Here is a 12,617-nt window from a genome sequence, read left to right as displayed (position 1 = left end):
AGTGGCTGAGCTGAAAATTCACTATCCGCAGTTAGATATGTAGGATGAAACTGTAGATGCTGGTTTACATAGAAGATAGACATCAAAGTGTTGGAGTAAATCAGCGGGTCAGGCAACATCTCTGGTGAAAAATAATAGGCGATCTTGTCTGAAGAAGGGTCTCGACCCAAAGCGTCACCGATTCCGTTTGTCCATGGACGCTGCCTGACCGCTGAGTTACTCCAGACACTTTATGTCTATCTTACAAGTTTCTTAGATACTTAAGCTTAGTTTATTGTCACGTGTACAAAGATACAGTTTGAAGCTTTTGTTGCGTGCTCGTCAGTCAGCAGTTAGAAGGTATATCTCCATCTTCTCTTTTCTTATTTCTTTTATTTTTTTCACGCAGAGTGGTGAATCTCTGGAACTCTGCCACAGAGGGTAGTTGAGGCCAGTTCATTAGCTATATTTAAGAGGTAGTTAGATGTGGCCCTTGTGGCTAAGGGGATCAGGGGGTATGGAGAGAAGGCAGGTACGGGATACTGAGTTGGATGATCAGCCATGATCATATTGAATGGCGGTGCAGGCTCAAAGGGCCGAATGGCCTACTCCTGCACCTAATTTCTATGTTTCTATGTTTATTTCCTCTCACACTGTCTCCTCCTCCTCCCTTTTTCCTTCCTTCTCCCCCCCACCCCCCATCGGTCTGAAGAAGGGTTTCGGCCCGAAACGTCGCCTATTTCCTTCGCTCCATAGATGCTGCTGCACCCGCTGAGTTTATCCAGCATTTTTGTGTACCCTGGTTACTTTCAAAGGCTGATGAACAAGGACCCCCAGATCCCGTTGTACTTCCCCTTTTCCCAACTTGAAACCATTTAGATAGTAATCTGCCTTCCTGTTTTTGATACCAAAATGGATAAGCTCAAATTTATCCACATTAAACTTCATCTGCCCACTCCCCCAATCTAACAAACGGCATAATTTAACACCAGATAATTTGAAAACAATGCTAGTGATTATGTGCAACCAGGCAACTTTGGTCATATAATGTGGTATACTTTTATATTATCAGTTTTCACCATATTTTGGTGTTGGAAATACATGCCTTTTTATGCCTTTTTTGTCAATAAATGTCTTTTTCGTGCCTTTTTTGTAATATTATTATGCCTATTTGCCCGCCTATTTCAGAGATTTTTAGCACCCAAACATCCTGGCTCTAGTTATCAACTTCAAATGGGTGGTGGCTTGGTTTGTGTTCCATTTTATGGTCTATGGGTGTGCTCTACATTTGCAAATGAATTTATCTTTAGAAACTCTGTATGCCACACAATTTTACTATCAATACATTGTTGTACCTGTCATTGCTGACAGTTAGATGACTTTAACCTTCAATAAAGTGTGTTAATAGATTGTCTGTCCTTACATTTGTCTTTGAGTCTAAGAGTCTTCAGCCCACCGTGTCAGGGGTCGTGGTGGAGGCAGTTAATATAGTGGCCTGTTAGATGCCTAAAGATAGACGAGTATGTGTTTAGTTTATTGTCATGTGTACCGAGGTACAGTTAAAAGATTTTATTTTATGCTATCCGGTCAGCGGAAAAACTATACATGATTACAATTGAGCAATCGACAGTGTGCAGATACATGATAAAGAGAACAACATTTAGTGCAAGATAAAGTCCAAAGCCCAGCGAGTGATAGGTGGAGGAAGGAACTGTGGATGCTGGTTTAAACCGAAGATAGACACAAAAAGCAGAAGTCTCTCAACGGGTCAGACAGCATCTCTGGAGAAAAGGAATAGGTGACGTTTCGGTTTGAGACCCGAATCGTCACCTATTCCTTTTCTCCAGAGATGCTGTCCGACCCGCTGAGTTACTCCAGCTTTTTGTGTCTGAGTGATAGATGGATGCAGTTGAGAGGGGGAGAGGGGGGGAAGTGGAGGGCCGATTGGCAGATGGGTAGACAAAGGCTAAAGATGCAAAGGAGACAAAAAGGTGATAAAAGGAAACAAAGGGATGTTGATCGGCAGAGAAGTTCATGTAATTGCAGCAGAATAAGGCTATTCGGCCCATCAAGTCCACTCTGCCACACAATCATGGCTGGGAAGAGGAATTAAATGTAAAGCCAGAGGGAGGGATGTAGATGGAAGAGAGTGGAAGGAGGGAGTGGGAGAATGGGTGTGGAAAGAAAGAGGCGTGGCAGATAGAAGAAAAAGAAAATCGGATGGGGTGTTGGAGAATTCAATGTTCGTACCTTAGGGTTGTAAGCTACCCGAGCGGAATAGAAAGGTGCTGTTCCTCTAGTTTGCAAATGGCCACACTCTGGCAATGGAGGAAGTTCAGGACGGAAAGGTAAGTCTGGGAACGGGATGGGGAGTTGAAATGGTTAGCAATCGCGAGATCCAGCAGGCCTTGATGGACCGAGCGCAATTGTTTGGTGAAATGGTCGCCTAGTCTAAGGTTGGTCTCGCTGATGTATAGGAGGCCACATCAGGAGCATTCAATGCAGTGGATGAGTTTAGAGGAGGTGCACATGAACCTCTGTCTCGCTGGAAGAGCTGCTGGGGTCTCTGGATGGAGGTGAGGAAGGAGGTATCGGAACAGGTGTTACCTCTCCTGGGGTTGGAGGGGAAAATACTTGGGGAGGGGGTAGTTTGAGTGGAAATGGATGAGTGAACCACTGAGCTATAGGTCCCAATACTCACCACTCCCTAGAGAGGGAGGGCAGGCAGAGAGGGAGGGGGGGTAGAGAGGGAGGGGGGTAGACAGGGGGGAGAAGGGGGTAGACAGGGAGGGGTAGAGAGACAGGGAGGGGGGGATAGAGAGGGAGGCAGGTAGACAGGGAGGGGGGGGTAGACAGGGAGGGGGGGGGTAGACAGGGAGGGGGGGGGTAGACAGGGAGGGGGTAGACAGGGAGGGGGTTGAGAGCAAGAGCGGAACTCGCTATCAAAACATGGAAGGGACGGGACAATTTCTTGGCGGCCGCACGTGCATGCGCACACACACACACACACGCGCTTCGGAGGCTCAATCCAGCGCTAAATGCAGCTCAACTCTGCCTGTCTCACCGGGTTAACCAACAGCCCTGTCTGGACTGACGGGATACCAGCGCTGCTTTTCCGCACTGGCCATATTTCCCGCATGTCCAGGCAGGTTAACCTGGCGGGACAGGCAGAGTTGAGCTGGGTTTAGTGCTGTTTCTCTGCGCTGGCTGTGGGCCTGGGGGTACAGCTCGCGTCTGACTCCCGACCTCTCTGGCCACCCGTAGGGGGAGGGGAGGGGGACACTCAGGACCAAAGATCCTGTAGCGGAGCTCTGCTATAGGATCTTTGCTCGGGACAGCGCCGGAGACCCGGCCGGGATCGATCCTGCCTGCGGAAGAGGCGCAGGTCTGTACCATGTCTCCAATCGCCGCACTCTATCCTCAGTCCCAGCCCCACTCCCCATCTCCCTCCTCCAATCATCGCGCCCTCGATCATCAGTCCCACCCCCACTGTCTCGCGGAAAGCGGAGATTTTAAAATACGGATCACAAATACTTGGGGGGGATGTCCCCCACCTCTCAAAACATGGGGGGGGGGGGACGTGTCCCCTCTGCCCCCCCCCCCCGGGTTTTACACCCCTGGTTGAGAGGGAGGGGGGGGTAGAGAGGGAGAGGGGGGGTTGAGAGGGAGGGGGGGTTGAGAGGGAGGGGGGGGGGGGTAGAGAGGGAGAGGGATGGGGTAGAGGGAAGGGGAGGGGTAGAGTGGTAGAGGAAGGGGAGTAGAGAGGGAGGGAAGATGGAGGGGGAGTGGAGTAGAGAAGGAGAGGGGCAAAGACGGAGGGGCCTGAAGGGCCTGTTCCTGTGCTGTACTGATCTATGTTCTTTGTTAATTCATCTACAAATTAGATACTTATCCGATAGATTCTCATAGACCCTCACTGTTCTTCTATCCAGGCAGTTGATAGCTTTAAAACTACTTTGTTAACATTCCTTTTCATTAAACCACATTAACTATTTAGTTCTGGTGAAGGGTCCTGAAGCAGAAACATTCATCGTTTCGTTTCATTTTTTGTTGCTGATTTGCTGCCTGATCTACATACTGTTTACCCTGTTTTTGTTATTTCATCGAAACATTCCACTGGTTGCAATTATTATTCAAGTTCGAAAAAGAAACATTGTGGAAGGTGACCACGATTACAATGGCTACAAACACTAATTAAACAGATTGAGAGAATTCGACTTCATGAGTCGAGAGTCAAGAGTGTTTAATTGTCGACAACGGAACTATGAAATTCTTACTTGTAGCAACATCACAGGTCTGTAAACACAATAGATAAAGATAATATATTATAAATAAATAAATAATAAATAAATTATTTTAAAAAGTAATAACCCCAATACTAGTGCTAAGAATCTGAAGTTCTTAGTGCAAAAAGACAGTCCATCGTTATTATTAATATTACACATTTATTATTGTCACATTTGCCGAGGTACAGTGAAAATCCTGACCTCGGGTGCTGTCTGTGCGGAGTTTGCACAACCCCCCTGTGACCGTGTGGGTTTTCTCCGGGTGCTCCCGGTTTGCTCCCACATACCAAAGATGTGCAGGTTTGTAGGTTAATCAGCTTATAAATTGTCCCTTTGTGGGATGGGATTAGTGTACGGGGGGGTGACCGCTGGTCAGCGCAGACTCGGAGAGCCAAAGTGCCTGTTTCCACGCTGTATCTCTAAAGTCTAAGTGATTCTGGATCCATCCACGTAATTATGTGAGAAAGCTGAGGGGGGCAATTAGAGTTGAAGATGACACAGTGGCCTTGCCAGTGATATTTATATTGTGCTAATAAAGAAATAAAATAACGCTCTTCATGATCCTCTTCCATGCGTTTCATTTTCCTGCCCCTTCTGCACCCATCTAAACTCTAATCTTCCCGTTGTTGGACAGCTGGAAATCTTGCATTAAAACCCACTGCATCCGGAGGAATTTCCAGCAGTTGCAATTCCACAATACCAGAGTCAGAGAGCCATACAGCACAGACATAGGCCCTGAAGCCCAACCCATCCATGCCGATCAAGGTGCACTAGTCCCTCCTGCCCGCATTTGCTTCGTGATTGGCCTCATCAGCAACAACGATGAGTTGGCCTACAGGGAGGAGGTCCAGCACTTAGCAGCATGGTGCACTGACAACAACCTGGCCCTTAACTCCAAGAAGACTAAGGAGCTCATTGTAGACTTCAGGAAGTCCAGAGACGGCCGCACACCCCCATCCACATTAACGGGACGGAGGTGGAATGTGTTTCTAGCTTCAGGTTCCTGGGAGTCAACATCTCCGATGACCTCTCTTGGACCCACAATACCTCAACTCTGATCAAGAAGGCTCACCAGCATCTCTTCTTCCTGAGGAGACTGAAGAAGGTCCATCTGTCTCCTCAGATCCTGGTGAACTTCTACCGCTGCACCATCAAGAGCATCCTTACCAACTGCATCACAGTATGGTATGGCAACTGCTCTGTCTCCGACCGGAAGGCATTGCAGAGGGTGGTGAAAATTGCCCAACGCATCACCGGTTCCTCGCTCCCCTCCATTGAGTCTGTCCAAAGCAAGCGTTGTCTGCAGAGGGCGCTCAGCATTGCCAAGGACTGCTCTCACCCCAACCATGGACTGTTTACCCTCCTACCATCCGAGAGGCGCTACAGGTCTCTCTCCGTTACCGAACCAGCAGGTCGAGGAACAGCTTCTTCCCGGCGGCTGTCACACTACTCAACAACGTACCTCGTTGACTGCCAATCACCCCCCCCCCCCGGACAGTTATTATTATTTATTCAAATCCTTTGCTATGTCGCTCTTCCAGGGAGATGCTAAATTTATTTCGTTGTCTCTGTACTGTACACTGACAATGACAATTAAAATTGAATCTGAATCTGAATCTGTAACCCTGTACACCTTTAATCTATGTTAGTTCCACCTACCTACATTTGGCCTATATCCCTCTAAAACAAGGGTTCCCAACCTGGGGTAAATTTACCCCCAGGTGGTAAATTTCACCTACCCATGGCGGATGGGTGAAAAAAAGCCAGAAATTAAAAGACTTTAGATTTCACCTAGGGACAATTTATAAATTTACCAAAATCAATAACCTCCAAACCTGTACGTACTTTTAGTGTGGGAGGTAACTGGGGCACCCTGAGATAACATATGCTGTCACAGGGTGAACACGCAAACCTCCGTACAAGCACAGGGTGAACATACAAACGTACAGACGTACTTCACCTGTAGTCAGGATTGAACCCAGTTCTCTGGTGCTGTAAGGCGACAACACTACCGCTGCATCACTGTGCCACCCCCAAAAGAAGACAAAAGACTGTAAGATAAGGTCAGTGTGGACAAGTTGGGCTGAAGGGCCTGTTTCCACGCTGTAGGACGTTGTGAGTCTATGGCCCATAATTGGCCGTGTGATGGATCAAATGACTCTTTTATGCCTACTATGGTTTATAAAGGACCACTGCATTATGTGCCAGACCTATTATAAATAATAAAGAGTCGGCTGTTAATTAGTCGGGAGCGCAAATAAATGTTTAATAAATCAAGTGAGATTTGTCAGTGGTCAATATCAAAGTACAGATTTTACCTCATGATGCTGTGGTCCGCTCCACCTGGTGAGCCAATTGCTGAACCAGCGGGATTTCAGAACGATCACATTGATGATTATCAGTTTTAACATACAGTAGAACACAGAACAGTACAGCACAGGAACCCGTAGAACACAGAACAGTACAGCACAGGGACAGGCCCTTCGGCCCACAATGTCCACGACAAACATGATGCCAAGATAAACTACTCCAATAGAGTGATGGCGTAATATTGCACTAAAACAGGCCCTTCGGCCCAACTCGTCCATGCAGATCAAGACACCCGATCAAAGATAGTTCCACTTGTCTGCATTTGACCCATATTCCGTTCCTATCCATGTACCTGTCCAAGTGATACTTAGTCTAGTATAGTTTAACTTAGAAATACAGCGTGCAAACTGGCCCTTCGGCCCACCGAGTCTGCACCGACCAGCGATCACCCTGTGCACTAGTTCCATCCCACACACTAGGGACAATTCACAGAAGGTAATTAAACCACAAACCAAATCTTTGGAGTGTGGGAGGAAACGGAGCACCCAGGAAAACCCACGTGGTCACAAGGAGAGGGTACAAACTCCATACAGACAGCACGCATCGTTAGGATCAAACCCGGGTCTCTGGAAATGAAAAGACTTTAGACTTCACCTTTACTTTAGAGATACAACGCAGAAACAGATCCATCAGCTCACCGAGACTGTGCCGACCAGCGATCAACCCAGACACTAGGGACAATTTATAAATTTACCAAAATCAATAACCTACAAAACTGTACGTACTTTTAGTGTGGGAGGTCACAAATGGGCATCACAATTAGGTTTTTAAATTGTACGGTGTATCTCTATTGTTTATCCTTCTTATCAGCATGCGTAAGGGAGTGCATATAAAATAACAGACAGAAAAACATCAAGTACACAAATTTGTCCAAAAGGGCTGTGATCCAGAGTCCCGTAGTGGAATCAATGGCACTGCCCTTTTGTTTCCATAATTATTTTCCCTAGTCAAAGGCGTCCCTTTGCAATTTCTAAACCTTCCCTTGTCTGACAAGTCTGTTCTGTTTACTAGAATCTTTAATTCTTTTTGGACCAGAATTTACAAGCTGCCATGTGAGCAGTACTATTAGCTCAGGCATTCCCCTGGGAGATTTTGTCATGGCCACTCAAATGGGTATTGCACTTAATAATGGCTAGATGGGCTGGGAAGGCCAAGGCTAGTGTAGTTGTCAGCGTTGTCTTTAAGTTGTGAAAGTCGTCTTCTTGTTGGAAAGAGAGTTAAAATGAATAAGAATTAACCAAGCCCACAAAAAGCTTCATCTGCTAGGAATGGGCAGGTCGGTATGATTCACAATAGGATGGCCCAATTCTATGACAATCAGGATCCTGGGCACTGTGAATAGACTTTGATCCAGATTGTGATTAGTCATACGTCCTGTCAATCAGGATCTTGCCACGCCCCACAACCATTGGGTCACTCACAAACTCTCCTCTCTGTCTTTCTCTCGCTCCTGCAGAGACGAGCTGTTGGCAAAAAGTGATTCAAAGTTCGAAGGCAAGTTTTGTTTTAAACGGTGTAGGCTGTTGGCTTGTGAGATAAAGTTTTTAAGCAGCCTCAATTCTCATGCTTTTTTTCTCTTCCAATCTTCTTTAATTTATCTGCTGTTTTCTCTCGCTGGTCATCTGCGTTGTTTACCTCTCTCACTGCTGAATTCAATTACTGCTTCTTCTTCCTCAGCCCTTTCCCTTCTGCTTTCTCATCTGCCTTTTCAGTCTCCAAGTCGCTATCAGTATCAGTTCCTTCTGAGGGTGCCCATCCCTGTAGGAGTGCTGGAGCCTTCCCCCCACCCCACTCCTACAGGATCTTATATGGGGGAGGTGGTCTACACTATTCCCAACTTTGTTCCTCATTTCCCAATCGAACTTGTTCCTTCATCCCCCCTCTTCTATAAACAGGGTTGCTTATGTCAGACAAGGGGTCCCCGGGGTTATATCGTTTCAGCGCCTTTTTTCTTTTTCCCTTTTTTTAAGTTTCTACATCCCATGTTCCTTCGACCGGATATGATTCATCTCCAAAACATTTTTTTTTGCTGATAACTTAATGTTCTATAGTCTTTGTTAGTTTTAGGATTCAAATTACACATGTTGCACAGGCGTTCCCCAGATTATTCCCCATGGATACAGGAGAGAAAGAGAAAGAGAAAGCAGACCTTAACTCTTTTTTTTTTTTAAACGATGCCCCAAGTATTTCAACTCTTTAACTCTTAAAATATTCCAATTTCCTGATTACCCAGCCCTTCTACAGAATCCAATTTCAAATATATATCGGTATGCGGGCGGAAGCAAAGGCTGGTTCCTCAATAGAAATGGCTCATCGCAACCGCATGTTCCATTATCGCAGCTGCAACAGCACCCAGGAATTTTACACTCGACGCTGTAATTTTCCACTGACACACAGTTCTACACCCAACTCATCAGTAATACGAAGGGACTGCCAGAAATGCTGCCTTTTGAATGTGACTTGCGTTGCATATGCACGTCTTCTTTCATCCTTAAGTCTTTCTGTTCTTGTTGTTTGTCATATGCTTTGATCGGCCACTCCCAACCATTTTCATCTGCAGCCGTAAATTGATCAAACTTTTTGACTTGGGGCCCATATTTTAAGATTGCATGTCAAATTAATTGATAATTCTATCAAAATGATTTTATCCTCGCTAAAATGTTTCACAGAGGAAAAAATTCTGTCCATGGGATGGAAACAGTTAACTTACTGAGTCACTCACTGACTCAATAGACAATAGACAGGAGTAAGCCATTCGGACCTTCGAGCCAGCATCGCTATTCAATGTGATCATGGCTGATCATCCCCAATCAGTACCCCGTTCCTGCCTTCTCCCCATATCCCCTGACTCTGATATCTTTAAGAGCCCTATCTAGCTCTCTCTTGAAAGTATCCAGAGAACCGGCCTCCGCCGCCCCCTGAGGCAGAGAATTCCACAGACTCGCCACTCTCTGTGAGAAAAAGTGCTTCCTCGTCTCCTTTCTAAATGGCTTACTCCTTATTCTTAAACTGTGGCCCCTGGTTCTGGACTCCCCCAACATCGGGAGCATGTTTCCTGCCTCTAGCGTGCCCAAACCCTTAACAATCTTATATGTCTCAATAAGATGCCCTCTCATCCTTCTAAACTCCAGAGTGTACAAGCCCAGCCGCTCCATTCTCTCAGCATATGACAGTCCCGCCATCCCGGGAATTAACCTTGTAAACCTATGCTGCACTCCATTCAATAGCAAGAATGTCCTTCCTCAAATTAGAGGACCAAAACTGCACACAATACTCCAGGTGTGGTCTCACTAGGGCTCTGTCCAACTGCAGAAGGACCTCTTTGCTCCTATATTCGACTCCTCTGTTATAAAGGCCAACATGCCATTCACTTTCTTCACTGCTTACTATACCTGCATGCTTACTTTCATAGACTGATGTACAAGGATACCCCAGACCCCGTTGTACTTCCCCTTTTCCCATCTTGACACCATTTAGATAGTAATCTGCCTTCCTGCTTTTGATACCAAAGTGGCTATCCTCACATTTATCCACATTAAACTTCATCTGCCATGCATCTGCCCACTCCCCCAATTTGTCCAAGTCACCCTGCATTCTCATAACATCCCCCTCACAGTTCATACTGCCACCTAGCTTCGTGTCATCTGCAAATTTATTAATGTTACTTTGAATCTCTTCATCCAAATCATTGATGTATATTGCAAATAGCTGCGGTCCCAGCACCAAGCTTTGCGGTAACCCACTAGTCACTGCCTGCCATTCTGAAAGGGACCTGTTAATCCCTATTCTTAGTTACCTGTCTGCCAACCAATTTTCTATCTACAGTGGCTTGCAAAAGTATTCATACCCCTTGAACTTTTCCACATTTTGTCACATTACAACCGCAAACGTAAATGTATTTTATTGGGATTTTATGTGATAGACCAACACAAAGTGGCGCATAATTGTGAAGTAGAAGGAAAATGATACATGGTTTTCGAATTTTTTTACAAATAAAAAACTGAAAAGTGTGGCATGCAAAAGTCTTCAGCCCCCTTTACTCTGATACCCCTAAATAAAATCCAGTGCAATCAATTGCCTTCAGAAGTCACCTAATTAGTAAATAGAGTCCACTTGTGTGTAATCTAATCTCAGTATAAATCCAGCTGTTCTGTGAAGGCCTCAATTTGTTAGAGAACATTAGTGAACAAACAGCATCATGAAGCCCAAGGAACACACCAGACAGGTCAGGGATAAAGTTGTGGAGAAGTTTAAAGCAGGGTTAGGTTAAAAAAAATATCCCAAGCTTTGAACATCTCACGGAGTACTGTTCAATCCATCATCCGAAAATGGAAAGAGTATAGCACAACTGCAAACCTACCAAGACATGGCCGTCCACCTAAACTGACAGGCCGGGCAAGGAGAGCATTGATCAGAGAAGCAGCCAAAAGGCCCATGGTAACTCTGGAGGAGCTGCAGAGATCCACAGCTCAGGTGGGAGAATCTGTCCACAGGACAACTATTAGTTGTTGAAAAAAAGCCATAAGAAGTCCCGTTTGCAGTTTGCCACAAGCCATGTGGTGGACACAGCAAACATGTGGAGGAAGGTGCTCTGGTCAGATGAGACCAAAATTGAATTTTGTGGCCTAAATGCAAAACGCTATGTGTGGCGGAAAACTAACACTGCACATCACCCTGAACACACCATCCCCACTGTGAAACATGGTGGTGGCAGCATCATGCTGTGGGGATGCTTTTCCTCAGCAGGGACAGGGAAGCTGGTCAGAGTTGATGGGAAGATGGATGGAGCCAAATACAGGGCAATCTTGGAAGAAAACCTGTTAGAGTCTGCAAAAGACTTGAGACTGGGGCGGAGGTTCACCTTCCAGCAGGACAACGACCCTAAACATACAGCCAGAGCTACAATGGAATGGTTTAGATCAAAGCATATTCATGTGTTAGAATGGCCCAGTCAAAGTCCAGACCTAAATCCAATTGAGAATCTCTGGCAAGACTTGAAAATTGCTGTTCACAGACGCTCTCCATCCAATCTGACTGAGCTTGAGCTATTTTTCAAGGGTCCAACTTTGGTCTTAACTAATTTTTTCCTCTTCACATACCTAAGAAGCTTTCACTATCCTCCTTTATATTCTTGGCTACCTTACCTTCATACCTCATCTTTTCTCCCCGTATTGGCTTTTTAGTTATCTTCTGTTGCTCTTAAACATTACCCAATCCTCTTGTTTTCCGCTCATCTTCGCTGCGTTGTACTTCTCTTTAATTTTTATACTGTCCCTGACGTCCCTTGTCAGCCATGGTCGCCCCTTACTCCCTTGGAATCTTTCTTCCTCTTTGGAATGAACTGATCCTGCACCTTCTGTGTTATTCCTAGAAATACCTACCATTTATGTTCCACTGTCATCCCTGCTTGTGTATCTTCCCAGTCAACTTTGGCCAGCTCCTCCCTCATGGCTCCATAGTCCCCTTTATTCAACTGTACCACTGACACTTCCGATCTACCCTTCTCCCTCTCCAATTGTAGATGAAACCTGGCCATATTATGGTCACTACCTCCGAATGGCTCATTAACCTCAAGTTCCTTTATCAAATCCGGTTCATGACATAACACTAAATCCAGAATTGCCTTCTCCTGGTAGGCTACAATACAAGCTGTTCTAAGAATCCATCACGAAGGCACTCTACAAAGTCCCTTTCTTGGGGTCCAGTACCAACCTGATTTTCCCAGTCTACCTGCATGTTGAAATCTCTAATAACAACCACAGCAGTACCTTTACTAGATGCCAATTTTAACTCCTGATTCAACTTGCACCCTATGTCCAGGCTACTGTTTGGGGGCCTGTAGATGTCCCATTAGGGACTTGTCCACTTTATTTTTTATACTTTGCACATTCATATACAACACTTTGACCTCCGTATTCACGTCCCCCCCTCGCACCGCTCGCAATTGGCCCTGACCTTACTCTTTTATCCCTTATCGAACTT

This window comes from Leucoraja erinacea, chromosome 15 (assembly GCF_028641065.1).
Source record: "Leucoraja erinacea ecotype New England chromosome 15, Leri_hhj_1, whole genome shotgun sequence".
Lineage (NCBI taxonomy): Eukaryota > Metazoa > Chordata > Chondrichthyes > Rajiformes > Rajidae > Leucoraja > Leucoraja erinaceus.
Note: the sequence above shows the minus strand (reverse complement) of the source record.